The sequence below is a fragment of the Podarcis pityusensis genome (genome assembly GCF_964106645.2).
Source record: "Podarcis pityusensis genome assembly, chromosome: 1".
Lineage (NCBI taxonomy): Eukaryota > Metazoa > Chordata > Lepidosauria > Squamata > Lacertidae > Podarcis > Podarcis pityusensis.
In genome coordinates this window covers 106,815,623-106,841,800 of record NC_138028.1, presented here as the reverse complement: position 1 = coordinate 106,841,800, position 26,178 = coordinate 106,815,623, and the positions used below count along the sequence as shown (strand labels likewise).

Sequence of the window (26,178 nt, the reverse complement as noted above, 5' to 3'; positions counted from 1 at the left end):
ACACAAACCCATAGCCATTTTTCATAACTAATATTACTCAGTCCCCTGATAAAATGGCACAGTTGTAATGGACTGTGATCTCAAATATGTAAAAGCATGTCTCAGCATCCGTTTGGGGAGTGATGCTAAGCAATCTGGCCTACACCTTTCCATTCACTGAATCTATATGGAGTATTTCATTTTAGTGCCACATCAGAGCCGAAGAGTCCTAAGTCTACCAAGTCTTAACTAGAGTTTTACACAAATGGTCCCTTAAAATTCTCCACTCTGTTTATGAGCAGAGAAATTGGGGGGGGGGGGGGGGGCTTTCACTACATTTCTCCAACAGTTTCTCAAAGATTCCTCACCATTAGTAGTTGCAATAGCACAATATCCCTCCCCCCTTAATGCTATTGCAAGTGGCAGTAGCAGCAACTGTGTTGGCATCTTGGCCACCATTTTGTATCCTCCACAATGCTTCAGACACAGAGTTGTTCTGGGGCATTGTGAGAGGAAAATGGTGGCTACTATGAAAAATGGTGGAGAACATTTGGGAGGAATTTTTTGGCCCTTTTCTAGGAGGTTGACTAAGATTTTTCTAGGAGGTTGCTCTGCTGCTTGAGTTTTATATGACACAAAAATATCATCCATGTTTTTATTGAATTGAATTTTGTTTAGCCTTCTTCTCAGAAGGGAAAATATTCAGAGGTTGAACTGTTTGGCATGGGAAGAACAAAGCAGAGTAACTCAGATATTGGAAGCTTATAGTCTCAATTTATAGGCCCGTGCCATCAAACAACTATTGATGCTTGAGAGTTTCCAATTGCTGGTAATGGACTGCGGGGTGGGTGGGTGAGGGATAATGTGTTTGATCGATCAGCATGGACAAATTTCATTTAGAGGATCAATAACAGTTTATACTTGACAGAGCTGAGGGAGCACATTTATTTTTCCCTTGGATTGAATAAATGTTTTCAATGGGACCACAAATATAAAGCAAATCTAACCGTTTCTTAACTTGAGGCAGATATGTGTTATTGCAAGCAATGTGTATTTAAAACTAATATACAGGGCAATGGATAGCCAGAGGCTGAAGTTGCTGAACGAAATGAATGTATAGTTTATTAAAATGGAACATATGGCAAGTAGACAGGTTTGTTTTCCTAGCTGCGTGAAATCCATAACAGAAGCAATCATTTTTCTTAAAAGCACAGTTGTTTGTTTGTTTGTGTATGTGTGTGTGTAGTGTGATGTATTAAGGCTAAATCAGCAAAACCTTTTTTTTAAAAAAAATCATGAAATGTAAGAGCCCAACTTAGCTGTCATAGTTCCATCAAAATATGATAATGGCTTATTGCATTACATTCTGACAGTATACTGTACAAAGTTGTCAGTGCTTAAGAACTACAAGCTAAGTAGCTGTTGATGCAAATTGCATGCTCACCATCAAGCTTTGCAGTAATTACAATCATCTAGTGCATACCAGATTTTTTTTTAAGGGATAGAAGCACAACCAGATATATATGTGTGTGTGTGTGTATGTGTGTGTGTGATATAACCCAAACAATGTGCACACAATCTGCGAAGAGCATGGCCCCGTTGCTTCCAAACAGACCAGTAGGTGCAAAGGGCAAATGGGGTTTCTAAGGTCAATTCTCAAGACCAAAGTAGTATGTTGAAATGTGAGTGTGACTTACACTGGGATGAGCTGGAGACATTTATTTCACCCTGAATCCAAAACCATACCTTTTGCAATGTGTCCAGATTTTACTGGTGCACAGTGGGAAGGCTTAGGCAGTAAAAACTAGACACACCATTCATGTGCAACTGCTGCAGTGCCTGTTTTGGAGGCAGCTTGTTATGGAGATGTTTGTAAGCAGGTGTCATGGGCCAGGAGTTGGCTTCACCTGCTGAGCAGCAGCCTGAAGGAGCAGAAGACGAAGTGACTCCACCTACTGCTGATCGACCTTCTTGCTCCTGATGAGAACCAGCTGACTCCAGCTTTCTTAAGCAGGGTTTCCAGCCTCTGTCAGTTTCTGGAAACAACATCCGTTGTTCCTGACCAGACCGTTCTGCTTCTTGCTTCTCATGGCCTTGGACCCTCGGTTTCTTGACCCCCTGGATTGTCTGACTATGTAAACTGAGATACTCCTGACCTTAGGCCTGGACTGGACCTTGTTTATATACTCTGACTCTAGGCAAGTACTCCCTCTGAGACTTGGCTGGTTGGCAGGCTTCTCCTTCCACTGAGCTCTGCTGTGGTTGGCAGCACAGGACCACAGCAGTGGGTTTATCACTCAACCTCTAAGAGGATTTCTAAACAAACTAAGGGATAACTCAGATATGTCTGCACTAATAACTGGCATTATGCAAAAACTAGAAACCCATTCCCCTCAAGCTTTTGATATGAGTTAGTCCTCACCCTCCCCAAAGCCCCAGAAATCTCCATTGATGTTGCATTACATGTGTGTGGCATTTTTTACATACGTTTCCCTATGGAGCAATCTGTTGTACTACGTGCAGCTAAGAAACGGGAGCGTTGCGGTTTGGTAGTGCAGGGCATATGCAATGAGCCGGAAGTCTTTGGTTCACATATCGCCTCAGGTGGTCTTGTGTTCTCCTTGGAAAAGGAGGACCCTCCATTGTCAGCCCAAGCTTACGGAGGAAGAGCAGGAGTCTTGACGTTGTCCATCAACAGTCAGCATTTGGACAGCAGACTGAAAAGTCACTCAGATCACAGCGGATGTGCAGGGCATTTTTTCAGCCAGAACTCAGTTCTGGCATCTCCCAGGTGGGCACCATTGCCACTATAAGAGAACAAGGGAGGTGTTCATGGTGAGTTCCAGCACCTCTTGTTCTAGAAAAATAGCTCTGGGGATATGTATTTTTATTTAGACAATAGTAACTATTTCTCAATCTGCAGTTATACCTAAAATCTAGCATATGAAGCATTTCCTATTCTTTTTGTTGTTGCTGTTGCAAATTAGAAGTGGCTGCCCAAATTTCACTTCAGCTATGAGCTCCATAGGTGGCCTGTGGCAAGTTACAGCCTCTCAGCCTGTCCCAACCTTATCATCTGTAACATGGGACTGACAAGTTGGGCCCAACTTATAGGGTCACTGTGAAGATTGCCAAGATAATATATGGAAAGTGCTTTGAGCGAGCACCAAAAGCCTAAATAAACACGAAGCCCTATTCTTAGCATGGTAGGCAGCCCTGTTCTTTAAACTCGCTGAGCTTCGGCAGTGAGAAGTCAGTTACAATAAAGGACATTGTGTAGGCCACTGGCTATCTCAGGCACACTTTCTTTCAAAAGAAACAACAAGAATGGTTTAAAATGCATATTGTCTGTGCATGTTTCAGTAACCAAAATGCCAGCTATGCCTGCCTTAGGGCTGCTTGTATGTCAAATGATTAAGTCTTCAAGACTCATAACCACAGGGTCATTATCAATGGTACTTCTAGGTCATTGTGCGCTCTACACCGTTTGAGGCAATGGTTGACCTTTTGACAACACTGCTGGGTAACATGGTTTCTGAGGGCATAAATAATCATTGTTAATTTGTTATGTGAGGGGCTGTTTTGTTTTTACAAAATGTGTGCATATTATAAGACTATGTGACTTAAGGATACTCAATTAGGAAAGCAAAACAGTTTCGCTTGGATTTCTGTCTTTCTCCCCAGTGACTTTTAAAGTCGGAGGAAGGATGGGGAGGGGGCTATATATGCCAACCATAATAGTCTAAAAGATAAAATTAGACCCATATGCTAGGGAAGGGCCATAGCTTGGCGGTAGACCACCTGCTTTTCATGCAGAAGGTCCCAGGTTCAATCCCCGGCATCTCTAGGTAGGGCTGGAAAAGACGCCTTCCTGAAAACCTGGAGATCTGCCGCTAGGCAGTGCAGGGACACTAAGCAAGATGGTCTGATTTGGTATAAGGCAGATTCCTATGTTCCTATATCGTATCACAATATAACAGAAAAGCTACCCAGGATAGCTAACCTGTGGCCTTCTGCTACCCTACCACTTCCATCAGCCTTCACTAACTTGACCAATGGTCAGGGATGATGGGAGCAACAACCGGAGGGACACAAGTTATCCATTCCCACTTTAGACCCATGGATATCAGAGGGACCGATTTCACGGCATGAAGCTGAAACTGCATAGTTTACTCTTTCAGTACATTGCCTTGATTTCCAAGAGTGTAATTAAGAGTAAGTGGTTAGAAGGTTTTGGTATCTGATATGTGGAGGTCCGGAAAATAGGAAACTGCCTTACCACAAATCAAACTATTTGTCCATCTAGATCAGCATTCTAAATCATAGGGGTTTATTCTGAGACTCTCAGGGATCTTTCTGATTACCTGGTCATTTGATTCTTCATTACAATTCCATAAGTGTTAGGGTTTTAACTAGTCTTTTTTTTCTGGGGGTACGCATACCCCTAAACATTTTGTGAATCTTTGTATTTTTCTCCATTTACTGTATTTATTTCCCCCCCGATTTGAACTATAAAATGGTGATTTTCTTGAGTCAGAATGAGAGTACCCCTAAACATTTTTAAAGGAAAAAAAGCACTGGTTTTAACATTCACTTTGATTAACAGCCTGTTCCTTTCTTTCTTTACCAAGAGCCCAGACTCTCCCTTTATAAGCAACTAATTCATTGTGGAAGCTTATTTAACTACTTGTTTTCCTTGTTTTCTTGGGGAAGGGAGTGGGGCGTGGGAAGAGAAGGACCGCACCCTACAATTTTTTTAAAGTTCATGCTACAAATTTGCAAGAGAATTTTTGAGACAGAACTGGCCACACATTGTTTGAAAACTGTATACTTCAAGTAAGGAATGCAGCAAATCAGCTTGCCAAGGGCCTAGTTGCTGCTGCTGCTGCTGCTGAGATACTGTATCACGCTATTAATTAAAATACAAGTCAGTTCTTCCTCCCTCCCCCCCTCTCCAGCACTTGTAGCCTGTGGGTATCCAATGCACTCCACTTGATTGAGTCAGGTGGCGACGGCAGCAGCCGAAGCAGCACAAGCATTCGTGATTCTGTGTGCTTGGAGTGATGGCATGGGAAGGCAGTGAGAAGAGGAGGGATGTAAAGCCGTTTTCTGTTCTCTCTTATATCAAGACAAATGTGCTGCAATGCTCAGACTGCAAAGAAGAAGAAGAAGAAGACTACAAGAGATCTACCCTTAAAACCTTTCCTCTGTGATTTAAACAAGGGGGTCCAACTCCTCCGAAACTCTGAGTCTTGTAGCGTACTCAGATCTTTGTATGGCCAAGGCAACTGTTTCCATGGTGATGCAAAGCATTTGACAATGGTCACTGTTTTGGTGAAGAAAATTAGTCCATGCAGGAGACCTGTATTTAGTAATAAGGTGGGATACCCCCCCCCCTTTCCTGGGAAGGCGAGGCATCAAGGAACATGGGTGGGGGTGGGGAAAAAGAAATTTCATTATTCAGTGCAAAGCAAGTCATATTCAAGCACACCAAAAAAACCAACAGCAGCAACAGGGGAATGGAATTAAATATGTTATAGTTGGCAGTACAGCCAAATCATGAAATATATGTTTAAAATCAGAAAGCTTGGAAATCAAATTTCACTAGTCTCAGGTAAAAGTCCTGGTTTATGCAAAGTACTTGGATTTCTTTTCTGTCAAAAATGTCTGGGTAGGATTTTGTACCTTCCGTTCCCAAGTGCAGAAAAATCAGCCATATTGTTAAACAGCAGCACTTCCTGGATCCAGCAATGGATATAGCCTTACACGTACACCCACCCACCCACCCCCCTGAAATGGCTACAGATGGCATCTGGGGAGATGGACATTCTATGCACATCTCACTACCCACCTAAGCCTTACTAAACTGATGCTATACAGTGGTACCTCTGGTTACGAACTTAATTCGTTCCGGAGGTCCGTTCTTAACCTGAAACCATTCTTAACCTGAGGTACCACTTTAGCTAATGGGGCCTCCCACTGCCGCCACATGATTTCAGTTCTCATCCTGAGATAAAGTTCTTAACCCGAGGTACTACTTCCAGATTAGCAGAGTCTGTAACCCAAAGTGTTTGTAACCCGAGGTGTTTGTAAGCTGAGGTACCACTGTATGTCCTTTAATGCATTTTGGTATGCATATCCTTATGCAGAAGTATTAGCTTGGTTGTTTATTTAATTCTTTCTACTGAAAAAGCCTTCAGCAACTAGCTGCCTACTGCTAGGATCAATGACTAGTAATTGCAGCTCATTGGCTTTGAAGGGACTAATAAATCTAAACATTTCAATTTTCAATCAGAGATATAGCCAAAGAATGAGGGCTGGTTCAAACATTACATACTAGCAGCACCACACCCAGCGTTGCTCTGGAATTCTAAGAAACAAACAAAGTGCAGTTTGGAAATCAATGTTTAAAATCAATGTGGTTTTGAAAGGTTCTGTCCATCGCCCCGATTCAAACTGGTATCCAATTGCATCCATACACAGATGGGAGCCAGCTCCTCAAACTTCGGACACATTATTTAGAATTTAGTTAGAATTTATCTTTAGGAAGTGTCCCAACTGCATCACAGGTAAACAACCTTCCAAAATATGTCGCAGATTTTGTACACAGGAGAAATTTAACTGAAGGACAAAATCTGATTCAGATGTAGACTGATACATGGAACAAACACACATGTTTTCTGTGTGACGGTGCGTGTGGGGATACTGCCACCCACTGCAGCTTCTCAAATCTTGCATATCACTTGCTGTTGTGTTATTGCTACATATTATGATCTATGTGTTAGTTTGTTTCATTCTTTGTTGGATGCAGAAGTTGCTTCAGTAAAAAAATAAAAAATAAAATGCAACATTTGAAACAGCAAGAAATCACTCCCATTTAATATAAACCGCTCTGGAGCAAACTGAATCCCGGGTAATAATATTTAAACTTCGGTTGTCTTCTCTGCCATTGCCTGTTTTACATCAAAATATGATCTTCTGAGATTTGCAGTTCCAATCATTATCCAAATGCCTTGGGGACATAAAAGTAGATAATCAGAATTTCAAATAAATCGAAGGTCTATTTACATAGGCTTGTAGAGGCAATGAGCTATGTGAAATACACAATAGATTCAGATTGTTGCTGTAACTAGTATTTTATACAGTTCACTCATATTCCTAACAAACAACAACTCTGCCATTGTTCCGGATTACCTGTTCTATTCCTGATCAGGAAATTACTACTCCTATCATATTGGTATCCCTGGCGACAGTCACATTTTTGAAGGAATATATTTCTGTATATCAGCGAGCCCTCGCCCTGAGATCAGCGGGGGAGGTCTGTTTCACTGCCCCTCTGGCAAATGTAGCCCCTTGTGCAGTGATACAGAATAGGACCTTCTTGGTAGTGGCACCCAAAAGAAACCCTATCTTTCCACCCAGGCTTTTGGAAGAAATTGATTGTTCAAGCTCAGGGTAATTATGATGTCTGCTACAGTACTTATATGATGGTGTAATGTTTCTTTTTAAAAATGATTGTTGTTTATGATTATTACTAGCCTTGATGACTAAGTTTTACATCCACTGTCATAGGTAGTATGTCCATGAATACCATTTGCTTGGAATTGCAAGTAGGAAGAGTGCAGTTGCACTCAGATCTTGCTTGTGAGCATCCCATAGACATCTAGTTGGCTATGGTGAGAACAGGATACTGGACTAGGTGGGCCATTGGTTTAATCCAGTGAGGTTCTTATGACATTCCTAAGGTCTTCTTTTTGATTACTCAATTATTCTTTTTTCAGATATACCCTGAAACTGTATTGTTTTTACAAATATGCTCCAAGCAGTCCTAAAGGTAAAGGTAAAGGTACCTCTAACCGTTAGGTCCAGTCACAGCGACTCTGGGGTTGCGGTGCTCATCTCGCCTTACAGGCTGAGGGAGCCGGCGTTCGTCCACAGACAGTTTTCCCGAGTCATGTGGCCAGCATGACTAAGCCGCTTCTGGCACAATGGAACACCGAAACCAGAGCAGTGCATGGAAATGCCGTTTACCTTCCTGCCAGAGTGGTACCTATTTATCTACTTGCACTTTTTGGCGTGCTTTCAAACTGCTAGGTTGGCAGGAGCTGGGCCCGAGCAACAGGAGCTCATTCCATCGCGTGGATTCAAACCGCCGACCTTCTGATCAGCAAGCCCAAGAGGTTCAGTGGTTTAGACCACAGCGCCACCCACGTCCCTCCTTGAAGTCCTAAGATGGTTTAAAAATAGAACAAATAATGATGATGATTATTATTTTTGCAAAGCATCAGTAGTTTGATTTCAACTAGTGTGAGACAGACAGGAATACTGCTTATATACAGGAGTCAGGACTTACTCTTTCTATATGAATAAAATGAATTAGTCAATCAGTCAGTGACAAAAACATCCTATGCAATCAAAAGATTTTTCATGTTAAGATTAATTTAGTGTAATGCAAGCTTAAATATTGCATAAGCCCCCTTGACATTGAAATATACGGCTCGGAGGCAAGACTGGAGCAAATACTGCCAGCCACTAAAAAGCTGGACAGAAAGGATAATGGAACACATTATCACATTCTTCTCTCATTCTTTGTGTGGCAGCTGATAATAAGGGAGGTGGGAGGAGACGAGGAGGGAGGAAAGTTAAGCTGTCAAAGACCTTCCGATTTTAAAGCTGTTTCTGCACCAAGTGAACTGCAGGAATAACTCTGCTAGACCCAACTACTCATACTGTCATCATTTTATGAAGAAGGAGCACGTGAAATATTGTAGTGCTTGGCAAGGGCCCTTATTCCTCAGATATTCTGTGGAGGTTTGCAATGGAGAGCTTAAGGTATTTTCACACATCATGCTACCGTTATGTGTCCTAGAGCATCACGAACCCTATTTGAGTACATGGTTGAATGTGTTCTCCAGTTCAACAGAAAGCTGTGCCAGAATATGGGATTACCATTGCACCTTGACCTATATGAGCTTTTGGTGTCATGAACATAAGCACGTAAAAAGTGCCTGCTGGATCTTGCCCAGCATCTTGCTCTCACTGTGGCCAACCTGGTGTCTCTGGGAATCCCACAAGGGCCTGAGTGCAACAGCACTTCCTCATCCAGCAGTTTCCAGCAACTGATATTCAGGAGAATGCTGCCTCTAACAGTGGAGACAGAACATTGCCATGAGGGTTAGATTCTACTGATAAGCTATCCTATGAAGCAGAATCTTGGTGTTCCACCATTATAATGCAGATAAATAAATAGGAGTGTCAAAGGAGAGGCTATACATCCCTCAGTTGTGAATATTCCATTTTCATTGGCTTTATACATTGTTGCTTTGGTAATAATTTATTTTGGTTAAGCTATATGTAATCCACCACGGATTATAGTTAATCCTTCTATCCCTCTTCTCTCTCTCTCTCTGTATATATGTGTGTGTGTGTGCGCGCACACACACACACACACACACCATAGATAGATAGATAGATACATAGATAGATAGTGTGGTACCTTAGGTTAAGAACTTAATTCATTCTGGCGGTCCGTTCTTAACCTGAAACTGTTCTTAACCTGAAGCACCACTTTAGCTAATGGGGCTTCCTGCTGCCGGAGCACGATTTCTATTCTCATCCTGAAGCAAAGTTCTTAACCCGAGGTACTATTTCTGGTTTAGCGGAGTCTGTAACCTGAAGCATCTGTAACCTGAAGCGTCTGTAACCCAAGGTACCACTGTATATATAGAGAGAGTTTCCCCAAATAAAACAGCAAAACATAGAAAACAAGAATTTACTTCCTTCCCCAAGAAACTGGTTATCCACTGTAGTACATTGGTCCAATTTAGATAAAAACAGTCACTATTTAAGTCAAGTCTGAGCAGTCATGTACCAAAGTACTGTACCCCTTTACCTAAGTGTCCATGAGTTTCTGGTGGTCCTCTTTCAATTAAGTAAAGTTATGATTCTTCAGAATCATATTTGGTGCCCATATTTCTTGTCCCTTGTGCACCTTTGTGGACAATTTTTCCACCAGAGAGCTCTCAATGTATATCTGAAAACACAAACAGATATTTCCTAAACAGTTTGCTGCTTGCTTGCTCTAAGAACATAAGGGGAGACCAAGGGGGAGTGTTAGGTGGGGCTGCTTACTCTCCCAGGGCTTCTCTGGTATGACAAGAAGACAGAGAAGGAGGGACTGTTTGTGCCTGCAAACAGCAAGGGCAGCTGTCTAAGCTCATTGGGGCCTGGGACCCTGCTGCATACACACCATACAATTAAATAACGTATAAAGCACATTATTTGCCCCCAAAGAACCTTGGGAACTCCAGCTTACCCCTCACAGAGGTTGAATTCCCAGCACCCTAAATAAACCAGTTCCCAGGATTATTTGGAGGAAATGGCGTTTTACATGTGCTCTGAACGTGCTCTGTGTGTACACAGCCCCATATGTACTAGTTAGGCCCTTTGAGGAATGTTTCAGGAGGCAGCATGCAATCACATGTGTAAAATACATTTGAGGTGGTGGTAGGGAAATTAAGCATCTGTTAAAAGAATATTAAAGCTGCATAGCTAACCAGATGGAGGTTAGGAAATTTGAAAGTTGAGGTTGGCTCATCCAGAATTAATTCGTCTTCCTAACACCTACAACACATTCCGTTTATCTTGGCATGCTTTTGCTCTCCCTACAGGAGCACTCACAGGCATTGCTAACAAAAATGGCTACATACTTCTTAATTAAAAGGGGGAGGGAAGAAAATCAGGCATGAGCTGTGTAGTCCCTAAGGGCCATACTGAGATGAGAACTGGTTTGACTGAGTTTGATAGGAACCAGTAGCCTGTCTGTTTACATCCTTGGGAAGCGCTCTTCACCAGCCAATCAGAAGTCATGTCCTTAGCCATGCCCACAATCACATGGGCTACTTCAGGGGCAGAACACATCCATCATTGGGCATTTGTCCATTTGGGGCTTGCTTGGATGGCTTCTGGCCTATTGGAAGTGAGAAATGAATGCCTGCCCTCCCACTGCAAGAAAACGAGAGAGGTGCCAGAAGTCATTATAAAAAATAGAGGTGCTTTTTGATTGGGAAAGAAAAAAACCCAACTGAAACCAAATGAGTGATCTCGGCTTAGACCCAACATTTTGCTTTTTTGTTTGTTCCAAATCCACAGAGATATGTTAGTATCAGCACGAGCTGTTCCGCAAACAGCCTCACAAAACAGCATCAACATGTTGAGAGACCACCAGAAAAATCTCAGTTAATAATAGTGAAGTGCAATCTGCCATAAACATGGAGAAATTATTTTGCCTGCAGACTTTCATTTTTCATAGATGGACATAGATGGTAACTGGGTTTGAACATATAGATTAAAAAACAACAACAACAACCCCTGCACAAGTAATATGTGTGCAGAAATGTGTTCGGTTGTGTGCGAGGTGAGATTGTTCCCATTTGCCATAGGAGCATAACCGCCATTAAGTATTAACTAGACAGGTACTAGTAATAGCCCTTGTCAACACTTTCAAAGGAAATCAATATACAACATAAATGTAAAATTAAAAAGGTTCTTCCCTAGATAGCAATGTGTAACTTGGGCTGAACACTTAAAACGCCTCATAATAATCTGCATCCCTCTTTTTTCTACCATCCCTCTCCAGATACACAGAAGCACGGTTGGGTGCCCTTTCAAACGTTAGTTAATGCAACACATTGTAAAACCTTTGCGGCAATCTATATGTGCTGGCAGATGGTTGCTGCCAAGTATGGCTAAGAGGGACCACCTCCTCTCCTGTTTTACAGAGGCGAGTCCTCTGATTGAAGGAATCTTCTGTGTGAGGGGCTGTTCAGTCTGGGAACCATAAGAAGGGAGAGCGGGGTGCTCCTTGAGGTGGCCTATCTCAACACTAAATACTTAGGCAGCAAACTGAAAAGGCACAACGGTCACCTGATCATTGACTTCCCCACTATGGTAAGATGTGTTACATTTCTGTTCAATTTAAAGTGATAACGTCAAATTTTGCATTTCTACATATATACCTGCACATATAAGCTTAATGCAAATCTGTGTCTTCTTTTGCTGTCTCTTTTTGGTGATGTACTTCTTTTTGCGGGGAGGGGGCATTTGTTTGCGCAATGCGTAAGTGGCCATTCTCAAAGCAGCCTGTTTGCATAGCACACTGGTCTTTCTCTCCTCATACCGTGCAGTTTCACGTACCCATGTGGTATCACCTTTCTTTGGTGAAAACTCCATGCCAATCTACTGTGCAACTTGGTCCTATAGAACAGTGTTAATATCAACGAGAACACTAAAAGGAGGGCTATTTCCACCCCCCAAAAAACCATTGCTGAATTAGTTCAACTTTCCAGAATACTTTACCTGTGAAATTATTTCCTGTTGCCACTTTCCCAAGGGCCAGTGCAAATAACAGCAATTTTGTCTATCACGTGGCATGGCACACTGGCACACTGTGCCCACCGTCACAATCTTCACTTGTCTATGTGGCGATGGCATGTCCAGCTGATGCCCTATGCATGTAAAAGCCTATTTCCACAGTCCTCAGTCTTCTTGGTTCAGAGCAAAAATCAAAGCATGTTAATAAAGGGGTGAAGAGGTTGTTTTGCATATGACATACAAAGGAATGAACATGGAACTACACTTGGGCCTTTTGTTTCCAGAGATGAACTCATGCTGATGGTCAGGCAGCCAAAGAGTTAAGAAAAATACATTTTGTAATCGGAACAACACATTTTGACACAAGTAACACAGTCAGTGGAGTAGCGGTTAAGGAGATCTAGCATTCTCAAAATGAAAGTGGATTTGAATACAATGCTAGCACACAAAATAAAATTCATAGCAATGATCACATTCATATATTGCATTAATCTGTGTGAAAATAAATTGCAATTAGCATGGAATGAATAGCACATTATTAGCGTCTACTTTAATTAAAAGTACCATAGTGATGGATACATGTTTTTATGGGGTTTAAATTGATTTTTTTTTCAAGACCTGCAGAGGGAGCTATTGTATTTATGCAGAAATCTTTTTAAACAGATTTTTTTTTCCTAAGGAGAGTAAGAGGGGTTTGTAAAGGAACATAAATCCACAACCGCCCCCCCCCCCAGTACCATGCCAGAGAACTCTTTCACAAGAGCAGACAAGTATATGATATAAAGATTCTGTAGTCATATGTCACAACCATCTTAATCATATATATTTGGAACTAGATATTATTTGTAACCATGGTAAATGCAAAGTGGATAGCAGGATAAAGGATTTTGAAATTACTTTCAGGGACCTTTTAAATTTTGTTTTGCAAATTAGCACTAACTGCAGTTGTTACAGCTATTCATTATTACTGGTTTACCCATCAATTTTACCTGATCAGGTGGTTTTTTTTTAGAGAAGGACTGTAGCTCATTGGTAGAGTACATCCTCTGCATGCAAAATATCCCAGTTCAATCACTGGCAGGGCTAGAAAAGTCCACTTTCTGATATCCTGGAGATATCTGATATTGATCAACCAGTGGTCTGAGTCTGGCCCTGGTATAAGAGAGCTTTCTACATTTCCTCAGGCAGGAGAAAACACCTTAATGAGCAATCAGAACAAATAATCAGCCGATATTCTTATCATGATGATCAAATCATTAAAAGCTTTTACTACAATACGAGAACTGACCCTAAAATACCTGGTCTGTGGGAACTGCCAGTGTTAAAACAAACCAATTTTTTAACAGCCTCTCATATAGGTGAGAAGTGACGTGACCAGGAGCATATCTGATCACCTTTGACTTTTGGAACCTCATGGATTAGATGCTCATTCGATGTGTGCATCTCAATGCTCAGAGAACCCCACTGAAAACAATGCTCTCATCCAGACAGCATCTTCTGTGCACAGCCACATGTCGGAGTCCTTTTGCTTACATTTTTTTAATTTGCATTTTTGTTTGTTGATATCCTGCAGTTCCTTGCCCTTTTAGGAAGGATATTTTAGTTTGGTTGGGGAACATGGGAGCAGAAAACTGACTGAATTTTCTCACCATGCCTATTCGTGCAGCCACTATATGCTTGATATGCTAGTGAAATCCCTATACTTGTGATGGGGTTCTGTACCATCATTTTGGCCATGACAAAAAGGCTTCCTCCCATGGCAGTTTAAAATAATTAAAATCGCAGTCCCATTAAAACCACAAGAGCCAGGATGAAATAGAACCAAGCAGATGAAGGTGATCTGCAACAGGTAAGCCTAAAATAAACTAAAGACTGGTAGAATAACTGCCCACACAGAGAGTGGCGTGAGTTTGTATTCCAAAAGAAGTCTCTTTGCTTATATTCTCAGGGCCAAAGTAGATGAGATGCTATTCACAGAATTGTTCACTGTGTGAATGGTGTCACACCTAATCTGGCCTTCAGGGCTCTGTCTGGAACTGAAGGGAGTTGCTCAGTCAGCCTGTCTATTGTAACTGCCTTTTGTAACTTGTTTAGCATTTTAAAGCTCTTCCCATGCACTGTATGGTTTGACGGGATTTTGCAAAATCCTCTCAAACTATACTCTGTAGGCACCTTATTGAAGAATGTCTGGTGAATATCATGGTGATTGTAGAAGATAGGGAATTTGGTGATGTCTTGCTGCAGAAGAGTGCTTGAGTTCCGAGACAGTTCCTTAGTCAGAAAAGGACAGACTTGCTTTGCCCAATTTCACATTGATTTTAGTTCTACCCTAAGCAGGAGGAGCTCTCGTTGCTCGGTCCCTGCTGCTGCCAACCTAGCAGTTTGAAAGCACATCCAAGTGCAAGAAGATAAATAGGAACCGCTCCGGCAGGAAGGTAAATGGCATTTCCGAGCACTGCTCTAGTTCGCCAGAAGCGGCTTAGTGATGCTGGCCACATGACTCGGAAGCTGTAAGCTGGTTCCCTTGGCCAGTAAAGCGAGATGAGTGCCACAACCCCAGAGTCGTCCACGACTGGACCTAATGGTCAGGGGTCCCTTTACCTTTAAGCAGGAGGGTAACCCACTTGTCTCAGTTCTGATCTTGTGCTAGTGTAGTTTTTCAATGGTGATGAGCATAAATCACATTTCAGTAAAAGCTGGTGTGATGTCAGGGTCTGCTGGAGAGAGCAGTATGAGTATTTGGAGAATTATGACAGCGTCAATTTAAAACATTGATCTGTAGAAGGTGGGTAGATCATCGATAGGCAGAAGGTGGATCATACAAATGGAAGAAGAGCCCTGCTCACCTAGTCCAGCATCCTGTTCTCACAGTGGCCAACCAGATGCCTATGGGAAGCACACAAACAGGACATGAGCACAACAGCACTCTCCCCACTTGTGCTCCCTAGCAACGAGGTAAAAAAAGGTAAAGGACCCCTGGACAGTTAAGTCCAGTCAAAGGTGACTAAGGGGTTATGGCACTCATCTCGCTTTCAGGCCAAGGGAGCTGGCATTTGTCCACAGACAGCTTTCTGGGTCATGTGGCCAGCATGACTAAACCGCTTTTGGCGTAACAGGACACTGTGACGGAAACCAGAGTGCACAGAAACGCCGTTTACCTTCCCGCCACAGCGGTACCTATTTATCTACTTGCACTGGCGTGCTTTCAAACTGCTAGGTTGGCAGGAGCTGGGACAGAGCAACGGGAGCTCACCCTGTCATGGGGATTCGAACCGCTGACCTTCCAATAGGCAAGCACAAAAGGCTCAGTGGTTTAGACCACAGCACCACCCGCAGCCCCATCCCTGGCAGCTAGTATTCAGAGGAATACAGCTTCCAGTACTGGAGGAAGTACACAGACATTGTGGCTAGTACCCATGGCTATCCTTGTCCTCAATGAATTTGTCTACCTCCACCCCTTTAAAGCTATTCGTGTTGGTTGGGAGCCAGTGTTATGACTCCATCTTCTGATTATGAATTCCATAGTTTATCTATGTGATGTGTGAAGAAGTACTTCCTTCTGCCCGTCCTTAAACTTCCAGCCACTGTGGTCTAACGCAGCGTGCGCAAGGCAGCTTCCTAACTTTTTTAATCCTAGCATAACAATCAAGGATACCGCACTATTACAACTCTATGCAATTAAATACCGTTTCCACCTAGTGCATTTTTCTTGCATTTGGAAATGCCGCTGGGGGTGGAATAATCTAATGGGACTTCAGCCCTTTGTCATGCCATCTAGAATTGTGGAGTGACAACAGCAGAACATTCTACTTCCTATATAACCATCCTTAACATTTCTTTCGGTGTTGTTTGTGTGAAATAAAATATTCTACCTGAACTTGAATTGCCTTTCATTTTCAGGGAAGGAGATGAATTTATAGTTCTTGCTCTAAACTTTTATCATCTTCTTTTTATAGGCTGGTGCCACCGGGATTGTACAAGTGGTGACATTAACTATTATAACCGTAGATGGAAAACAGAATTCAACATTTCGGTAATGACTGTACATTAGCATTTAATTTGTGATTTATCATTTGGGCTTTAGTGCTAAATCAGCTAATAATAATAACAATAATATTTAAAAAAATCCCAATATGTCCATGTTAAATAAAAGAACTGTGCTTAGAAATAAAATGTCCTGAAGGATATTGGATTAGAAGGCACAGAGTTTATATTTAATTTCTTCCTATCAGTTGCTGCCTGTATAAACTCACAATATGTCTGGATCTACACAGATCTATGCAATTGGATAAAAATCTTAATATCCTATCTTAAATTTTTATCTGTTTGCAAGGATTAGCCCATTCCACTAATTCACGGAGGTCGGAATCTTAGCTATTCGGCTGTTCCTTACTTAAGACTGCATCCTAAGGGAAATCTTGCAGTATCAAATCCAATTGTAAACATTAGCAGTTAAACTGTACAGACTTGCTTCATTCCAGAAGAAAATGATATTGCATTAGGAAGCGGGCATTTCTTTTGCCAACTGCAATGAAATATATTTTCCTCATAAAAGGCCTAAATGGAAGACTGTCATCAAATTGCAGTGAGTGATGGGCTTGGGGTTCCTGGAGGAGTAACTATATTATGCAGAGACATGGTACTGCTGCCAAAACACCATTCCAATACTGAGTCCTCTCTTTCCTCCCCACCCAGGAAAATATATTATTGCTTACCTCATGCTGATATCTCGTCACTGCATGTTTCCTCCAAAACATTTACTTATTTAAGAAAACCTATACCCCGTCTTCTTTTCGTGATCACAGTGTTCATGATGGCTCCCAGCAAATTAGAAACCATTTCAAAATGTGTAATAAAAATTCCATTTGGGGCCTGGAACAATCCAGAGTTTCCCAGAGTCAAAATATGAGAAACTATGATTTGTTCAAACCGTGATTCAGTAAAACCAGGATCAATCTGTGGTGTGTGGTTTTTTAATTCTAGTTTGAACAAACCACAGTTTTCAATATTCAGATGTAACAAGAATCTGCAGTTTGTCCCCAACTGGAAATTTCAGCTAGTGTACAATGTGGCAGCCAGATTACTGAATGGATTTCACAAGTGTGAACATAAAACTCCAGTTCTGGCCCACTTGCACTGCTTCCTGGACCAATTCAAGGTGCTGGTTCTGACCTATAAAGACTTGCACAGCTTGGGATGCCAACACCCCATGGACTGCCTTTCCTCAATGAACCTATCTGGACTCTAAGATCCGAGATCCAGTCCAGGAGATATTTGGAGGGTGGTAATGGGAGAATGAGCATTTTTCTATGGTACCCCTTGATTGTGGAATACCTTCTCCAAGGCAGGTCTCCTGGAACTGACTTGTCATCTTTCTGGTACCAGGCAGAGGTGTTTTATTTTCCCAAGTATTTGGATAACACTGATGGCCAGGCTTCTAGTGGCTACTGGTGTTCATCCTTTTGTGCTGCTTTCCATGACATTCTTTTTGGATGAACACTCTTTGATCACATTTGGACAACTGGTTTATTGAGCATGCATCCTGATTTACGTGTAGGGAGGTCAGACTACATTAGCTATTCAGTGAGCATACATTCTGATTTGTTTGCAAGGAGGGTAGATGAGGTTGCATCAGCAGGGCTTTGTGGAGTTGCATCCACAGCCATGCCACTCAACTGCAGCCATGGTGGAAGGAGCGGGACAGGACAACTGAATCTGATGCAGAGCGATTGATGTGCTGCTTCCAGACTGCACAAGTAATTAGATCTGGGTTGAGTCCGACGTCATCACATAATAGCTGGCTCAGCCCCATGCTCCATCCTTGAACTTCCCCATTTTAGGGCACTCCACTGGCCCCCACCCATTGTTAGGATATTTCCGTTCCACCTTAAAAGGGAGCAGGATGTTTGTGTCACAGCCTGCGTATTTCCTGTTCACAGGATGTTTCTGTTGTGTCTATGCTTTCGTTTCTCTCTCTGTGTCTGAGACACTGAAGCAGGCAGTCATGTTTTCTTTGTTCTGACCAACGCTGAATAAACTTGTAAATAATGCTCTCCTGAGTGCATCTTTCGCTGTGCATTATCTGCTGATAGAGCGTGCATGAGCTCTGGAATGTGGCAAGCTATTTCTGGAAGCTCGTGTCGCTAATTGAATGATACTGCGTGTCTACGGGAGATCGATGGACGTCCGGAGGCGGCTTGGGGGCCATGATGGACTTTGTCTCCCTGGCAGTATCCCAACACCCATGGCCCCCAGATCTCCCTCTTGCCTCCTCCAGTTGGTGGAAGGGAGAAGCTAGCACCAACAGGCTGGTGCTCGCAGCATTCTTTTGGGGGCAGCAGCTAGGAGGCTGGCTTAGATGGGAGAGCTGGGCAGATCTCCATTCAATCCACCAACTTGACATAAGTGGGGGTTAGATTGCTGTGTTAATATTTTATATTTGCATTGTTTATTAAATTTCATATGCATTTTGTATTCTTGTAAATTCCTTTGGGGTGCCTATCACACACACACACACACACACACAGTCACACTAAGGAGAGGAAGGAATGTGCAAGCTAAACTGGACCACTGGAATAGTACAAACCTTGAATACGACCAAAGCTTGCTCATCCTAGAAAAGCGATGCTCCATAGAATTATCTACCCTTATATGGGGAAGGAAGGGAATCTGATATTGATACAGCCACTTCCTGAGTCCACAGACTCCTTTGCCCAACAAAATGTGGCCAACTCATCAAGAGAGACTCCCCATTATGTTGCGATGAATTCAGATTTCATGGGAGGAAGATACTCTCTACCTAGAACTGCGTAGTAGCAAATAGTAACATCTTTTCTTTCTTTTTTTAGAAAATCAGTTTCAGTGCTCAGGTTGTTTGGTCATTTAAAATACCTGGGGAATTGAGAAGTAGCCTTTCGACAGCTCTGAGCTTCCCTTCAAGTGGCGAATGCAGATGAGTGGCCCCTTGATGTGCAACAAGAGGGCTCTGCATCTTTTTTAATAGCAACCCTGATGGTAAGACATGCCCTGAATAGCAAAACATACTTAACTACAGTAACTAAATCCATATACTAATAACTCTCCATGATGCAGAGTATTTGGCAGATGTTTTCTTTCTTTCTTCAGCACAGGAAGGTCTGATTCCAATGTCTAGTTTGACGTTGCTGCTTTCATTAGGAGTTGTATTGAAACGGTTGTGTTTGTTTGTAAAGTTACTGGGTTGTATGGCTCTTATGTTGTTGTTACACTGTAAAATGCCCTGTGGCCTTTTGCCAAATGGCAGCACGTAAATTTCTAAATAAAATACTCCCCCCCCCATCGTTTTTCTAGATGCAAAAGCTTAGGGAAAATGTAACAGCTGAAATGGTATTGCTCAGTAGGGGTGCACAAAATTGAAAAAACAAAAATAACACACCTCCGTTGGTGTGAATGTGGACTCCTTCATTCCCACACCCCCTTTTGCTTTTGTTTTTTCACAGTTCTTTTATCCAGTGCACCTGAAATTTGTAATATGCAAATCTTGTCTGGTCAACAACATTTGAAATTCCAGATTTCCCAGATCTGTGTGAAGGTACATGAAATCAGTGTTACCACTTCAGTGCTGGAGGGCATAGGTGCCAAATCTAGATTGGGATCCCTTGGCCCCCTCCCCCAATAATTTTCATCTGGGAGCACAGCCCCCTCAATATTGGCTTCCCCCACCCACCTGCATTCCCGCCTCCCCCTGGCTGCCTCCCCACAGCCACATACCGCCCTCCGTTTCCAGCTTGCCTCCAGGATGAGCAAGGAAAGCATAGCGGTTGCGGCAGGCGCATGTAAGTGTATAGTGTGTGCATGTCTGTCCTCCACCTGGCTGCCCAGCCTTCCTTCCCCTGCTCGCCTGCTCTCTTCCTCTCTCTGTATGGCTTACTTTGATTGGTTACTTCCAAGTAAATACGTCTAGAACTGCAATGTGGTCTTAGGATGGCAATCCTAATCACCCTTGGTACGGGGTAAATGCCATTGAGCTCCACAAGATTTACTTCAAAGTAAGACTGTGTTTCTTGAGTTTGCCATGCGTCGGTATGAATGCTTGTCTAATATCCTCCTGCCAGTGCTGGAGTGCTTTCCCAACTTTCCACTTGCACCAAAGTGATCAAAATCCTTTCCAAGGGAAACTTTCCCCCTCGCTGGCACTTAGGCACCAGTGTGGTGTAGTGGTTAAGAGCGGTGGAGTCGTAATCTGGTGAACTGGGTTCGCGTCTCTGCTCCTCCACATGCAGCTGCTGGGTGACCTTGGGCTAGTCACACTTCTCTGAAGTTTCTCAGCCTTACTCACCTCACAGAGTGTTTGTTGTGGGGGAGGAAGGGAAAGGAGATTGTTAGCCGCTTTGAGGCTCCTTAGGGTAGTGATAAAGCGGGATATCAAATCCAAACTCTTCTTCTCTTCTTCTTCACCAGGCCCAGGTACTCCAGAGATCTTGGAGGTGACCCTGTTTACATTTTTACTTGTTTCTGATGCTCTAATTCATTTGTCTACATAATTAGGTGTGGTTGGGGTTTTTTAAGCAACAATTTTATCTCGTTTTCAATGTTTTCTTAGCCACAACCATGGCTTTTAATCAGAAAGTGTATTATAAATACATTTAAAAAATAAAATCTATGTGAATAGGACTCCTTGGGAGAAAATCTTGTTTGGGGTTCCAAAATCTACACTCAGTTTAAATACCCCCCCGGCCCTCTGTGGAACTGTGCTCCTTAGCCATAATAGCTCTGAGATCCATAAAGGAAGCATTTTCTTAAGAATGCAGTACACATTACCATAATTTTCTGATGTAACAAAGAGGAATTCAGAAAGAGGTATCTCTCCACCTGGCTGCTGTGCTGGGAGCATTCAAACTGCATCGTTATATGATCATTTGCATAAAGGTGAAATCACTGCACTGTAAGAATTTGTAAAGGCACTACAATTATGATTGTGTAGATGTGGCTGTCAGCATTTTCGGGATCACTCACTATGCGACCTAACATCTGGAAGTGATGAGTGCTCTCGAACTCTGCAGGCTTCACTGGGAATTGAATGTAGTTTTGAGTACACTTGCCCCCACCCAGAAATTGGTCAACACCTTGCAAGGTGGAGCCCTGTGCAGCATTGACACTATCAACGTTATTCTGTACCAGCCGCAAATGATGTTACCTACCAAGCTGAATTCGGCTCGTCTCAGCCATATAAGGTAGCCTTTTCGGACGATAGTAAACTTGTTTTCGATTCCTACCCAGAAATGCAGGGTTGTTAAGCAGCTGCAAAAAGGTGCTGGTGGTCTGCGCTCAACTTAGAATCATAGGATTGTGGAGTTGGAAAAGGGGCCAATGCAGAAATCACAGGTAGCAATTGGTGTGTTGAAAGTTGTGCAGGCTTGTTCTATACCTGTGTTGTAGCATATTAAGTTTTCTTTCAATATTCAGAAGTTAGGATACAATTCTCCCCCCCCCCTTCCTTCCTTTCCCCCCTTATTCTTTTGCAGGAATTGCCACTGGCTACAGAAGAGTCATGAATGACTATCTGTAATTCCAAGCCTCAAATTTCCCGCAGCAAACGGGACAACACTGAAGCACACCATTTAAGGACAGCATAATAAGACACAATATTTGTGAAAAAAGCATTTTAGATTACCTTTTTCCCCATAAGCTTCTGCAGACAGTTTTTTTGTGTGTGTGTGCAGCTTCACACATCCCATGGAAATACAGCATTTCATGAGACGTTTAATCCTTAACTGTGTATTTAATGAGTTTCATACAATGAACACTTAATATTATTTTAGTTTTGTGTCAACACAAAGCACATTGGTTTGTTTTCACAAGATATAAAATCTTGCCGTCCTCCCATATCGGATCCTCCTGCAAGATAATTGACCACAATGCGAGTTACAGCCAGAATCCTAAAATCAACGTTGAGGGCAAATAATGAAAGGAAATGTCAAATATTTCACAATAGTGCTTTCATATAATAAGAATGCTCATAAAGCAACCAAGCCTGTTGAATTATTTGGAATTTGTCTGCTGACTTGAGTGGTTTTTTTGTCAGCCTCAAGAGGAGAACTGAGTTATGTTGGTCCAGTTAGTCATCTTGGCTGTAATCCAAGATTCGAAAGATACAGTGCAAGTAGACCCAGACAGGCGTTTCATTCGACGGTCTTCTATGCCAACCACAAACCTCTTTTTAGCCCTCCCCCCATGTTAACAGTCTGCTTGTCAGTTTAGTGGGGGAAGGTATTCTGGTTGTGTGAATGAAATTTTGAGGCTGAGGCCTTCCTGATATTGTTGGACTACAACTACCATCACCTGTGCCCATTGTCCATGCTTACTGGCAGGGGCGGAGAAAGGGGGTGCGGTGGGGGCGGATTGCCCTGGGTGTCCTTGCTGAGGCGGGTGACATCGGCAGCATTCCCCCTTCCCCCTTCGTTTTGACAGCTGGGAGAGGCTTGGGAGTAGCGGGCGCAGAGTGCGCAGAATGTCTGCCAGCGGTGGCTTGCTCTGCCTCTTAGGGTGTCTCTCTCTGCCCCGGCTGCAGGGTGTGCGTGCCGCTCTTTGCACCCAAGTGGCTATCCTGTGCCTGGTGGGCACCCTCCACCCCCCTCAGGAGCACGCCCGCCCTGGGCAGCATGGGCAAATGCTCCGCTGCTGCTGATTGGGGCTGATGGAAGTTGGGAGTCCACAATATGGAGGGCCACAGATTAACCCTTCCCGACTCTAGAGAGATGCTTGGTATAGTGCTTGGTATTTGTGGCCAATTGGTGTACCGAATTCAAGGCTATCAATAGCATATCTACCATTATCAGTTTACCAGAATATGGGTGACACCATTTGGCCATTGTATTTGCTGGGCATTTTCCTTTTTAAAATCATTTTTATTAAGTTTCCCATTTTAACAATCCAATCCAATCACATTGAATGTTCCAAATAATACAAATACATATCAAATAGTGCAAATATTCTGCCTAAATTATAAATTTTTTGTTGGGACTTCCCATGCTTCAAGTTCGGGGGGGCTCTGATCATCTCATATCTCTGCTGCCTTGAATAGTCTTTCCAATAGTTCCTTTAAAATTTGCTGGGAATTTTCCATTCCATTCCATTATATCAAGGCTGAACAATATATGAGGCAGACACTTCTGTGGTGCAATTAAACTGACTGAAGCTAACGCAGAGCTTATACCAGCAAATACTAGTTAGACCCTATCCTTCCCGGTCCACCACCGCTACCACGAATCTGGTGCAAAGTGAATTTTAGAAGGTTGTGACACTTGAGCTGCACATGCTCGGTGATGTTTTTATTTTAGAGGGCTAGAGGGTGTTTCTCTCACTTTCTAGTGATTGCTGTGAATATCAGACCAAGCTGGAAAGAACTGAACCTTACCTTTATCAGCATGGCTCAGGTCAGTGAAATATTATTTGCTGACTAGATACATTCTGTCAAGTGTTTGTGGTTTGTTTGATTTTAAAGCGCCAAGTTTCTTCTTCCATAGAAAATATACATTTTGTGGTAGTCTTAACTCTGACCCCCCCCCACTTATGGGTGTTTGTGGTTTAGGTGAGTAGGTTGAGCAGCATTCCTTGGCTTCTCAGCTTTCCCCCACCTGAAGATAAGCAAGTCTTTAGTCCTTGTAGAACTTGAGATACGATGCAAAAAAATGCAAACTTCATTACCTTAATTTGATTTCTGAGAAACCAGCCTGCACCCACCTTTCAGCATTTTCAGCCAATCAATGAAGTCCTAGCAATGACTGACGTGTAAGGAAGCATATCTAGACAAAGAGAAGGCTAGAGTTGAAACACCCATTGCTGGAGCCTAAATCATCTGAAATTATATTTTGAGTTAATAGAGTATTTCCCATGCATTATGATGGTGAGTTAGCCGTGAGAAAATAGCATCTCATTTATTCAGAACTTTGATTATGTGCATGTTTTTGGTCGTCTGGCAACTATTCAGATTTTGGTTGTGAGACAAAAATGGAAGGGTCTCAAGCTGGTACAGGAAGAGAAACAAAATAACACAAATCATGCTCAATCAAAGGGTAGGTGTTGATTTTGTAAATAAGGAGAGATTTGTCTGCATAACCACAATACATAGTTCCAAACTTCCCTCAAAACCACTGGTTGGGAGGCATTCATTTTGTCATACGCATTAATTCAGTCGGCACATTACAATGTTAAACTAAATGACATTATTACAAAGCTGTGCTAAGAAGTGTTGACAGGTCCATATGGTAATTTTACAATGTATAATGAACACAGACTCCTTTCTTGCAGAAATTTATAGTTCAAATCTATACCCAGGATATCCAGTTTTATTTCCAGAAACTTAAATTGACTTATTACGATGTAGTGAATGTATAAATTAGTTCCAGTAGTTAAACTGAAACATTTCCCTACAGACTCAATTAGATTCATTAATCTACGGTGTAGACCTGTAAACGGTCCATTGTTCTTACTCCACTCCCCAAAATGTCAAAAACTATTTCCCAAAGTATAAAATATTTTTCTTCCAAAATTATTTTAAACGGAAATAATTGTTAAATATTTTTAAATCCCAGACCCACACATTTCTAATTGCATCACCCTTTTTTTCTTTTCCACTAGAAGAAGGGAAAAAAAAACCTGTAGCTAGCTCTTGCCTGATAATTTAGTGGAATGCTGGCTTGTTTCAGTATTCCATTAAACTTCAGGTGTACCATCTTCTCTCTCTATTTAAGGATCAATTTCCACGTGCACTGTGAGGAATAAATCAGCTGGAAAAGACTCCTGCTGTTTTCATAACCTGCGGCATATATATCGTTACAAACCTTGGCATGTGATTGGACAGAGGTAACAGGAAGGCAAAGGGATTAGCCAATCGCAAGACAGGGAAGAGTCTGAGTTTAGGGAAAGCTGGTTTGCACATTTTAGAGTTCTTTCCACTTCCAAGAATGAGGGGAGAATACAGGCGTGCAAACAATTTTGCAAAATTAGGGAGCCGGAAGACTTCTTAGGAGCCATATAGGTGAAAAATCCTGCTTCCAGACCTGTGTAGTAGAAAGTCAGATTCCGTTTTCTAGGGTACGAGTAGCTAGTGGGTGCCTGGATTTCTATATCCCTGTTATAAACTATATCTCAAATTTATTTTCACTTTATCACAATCTTATTCCCTGATGTTTTCAAGGAGTCTTCATTCTTCATTCACATCTCCTAACTTTGTAGATTTCAGCAGGGCTGCGCAATCAGCACAGTGTAAGTGGATGAATGTGTTTAAAATTCCACATTTGGGCAATCCCTTTATACGGCCAACCAAAATGTCACAAAATCATATGCAAGCTTTTAAGCTTTCCAGAGCTCTTCAACAGGCTAGATGGCAAGCAAAAGGAAAAATAAAAAGGGTGGGGAGGAGAATACATATATTTGGCTGGTGGTGCGACCACCTCTGTCTGCATTTTGTAAGGGGCTTATGATGAAGTGAGGGAGCAAACATTCAAAAGGGTGTGTGTGTTTTAGATGCTGTTCAGATATCAGGTTGCCTAGAGGTCTCTTAAGAAGCAGAAACATACAATAATGATTCCCCTTTCTATGCAAAAACAAGAACCAGCCATTCTTTTTTTAAAAAAACAACAACTAGCATGACCTTAAATCAATCTCTATCTTTGTGAATACAGTAGTACCTCGGGTTACATACGCTTCAGGTTACATACGCTTCAGGTTACAGACTCCGCTAACCCAGAAAAAGTACCTCAGATTAAGAACTTTACCTCAGGATGAGAACAGAAATCATGTGGTGGCAGTGCGGCAGCAGCAGGAGGCCCCATTAGCTAAAGTGGT

The 26,178-nt window shown here is 42.3% G+C and overlaps 1 long non-coding RNA gene across 1 annotated transcript in view; it reads left to right on the top strand.

Annotated features, from left to right (window-relative positions):
• LOC308479629 overlaps nucleotides 1–26,178 on the top strand; it is a 40,846-nt gene that overhangs the window by 1,290 nt on the left and 13,378 nt on the right. Inside the window, exon 2 of the long non-coding RNA XR_013987764.1 lies at nucleotides 16,308–16,384. This is a non-coding gene — a long non-coding RNA (uncharacterized lncRNA). The remainder of the gene's footprint in view (nucleotides 1–16,307; nucleotides 16,385–26,178) is intronic.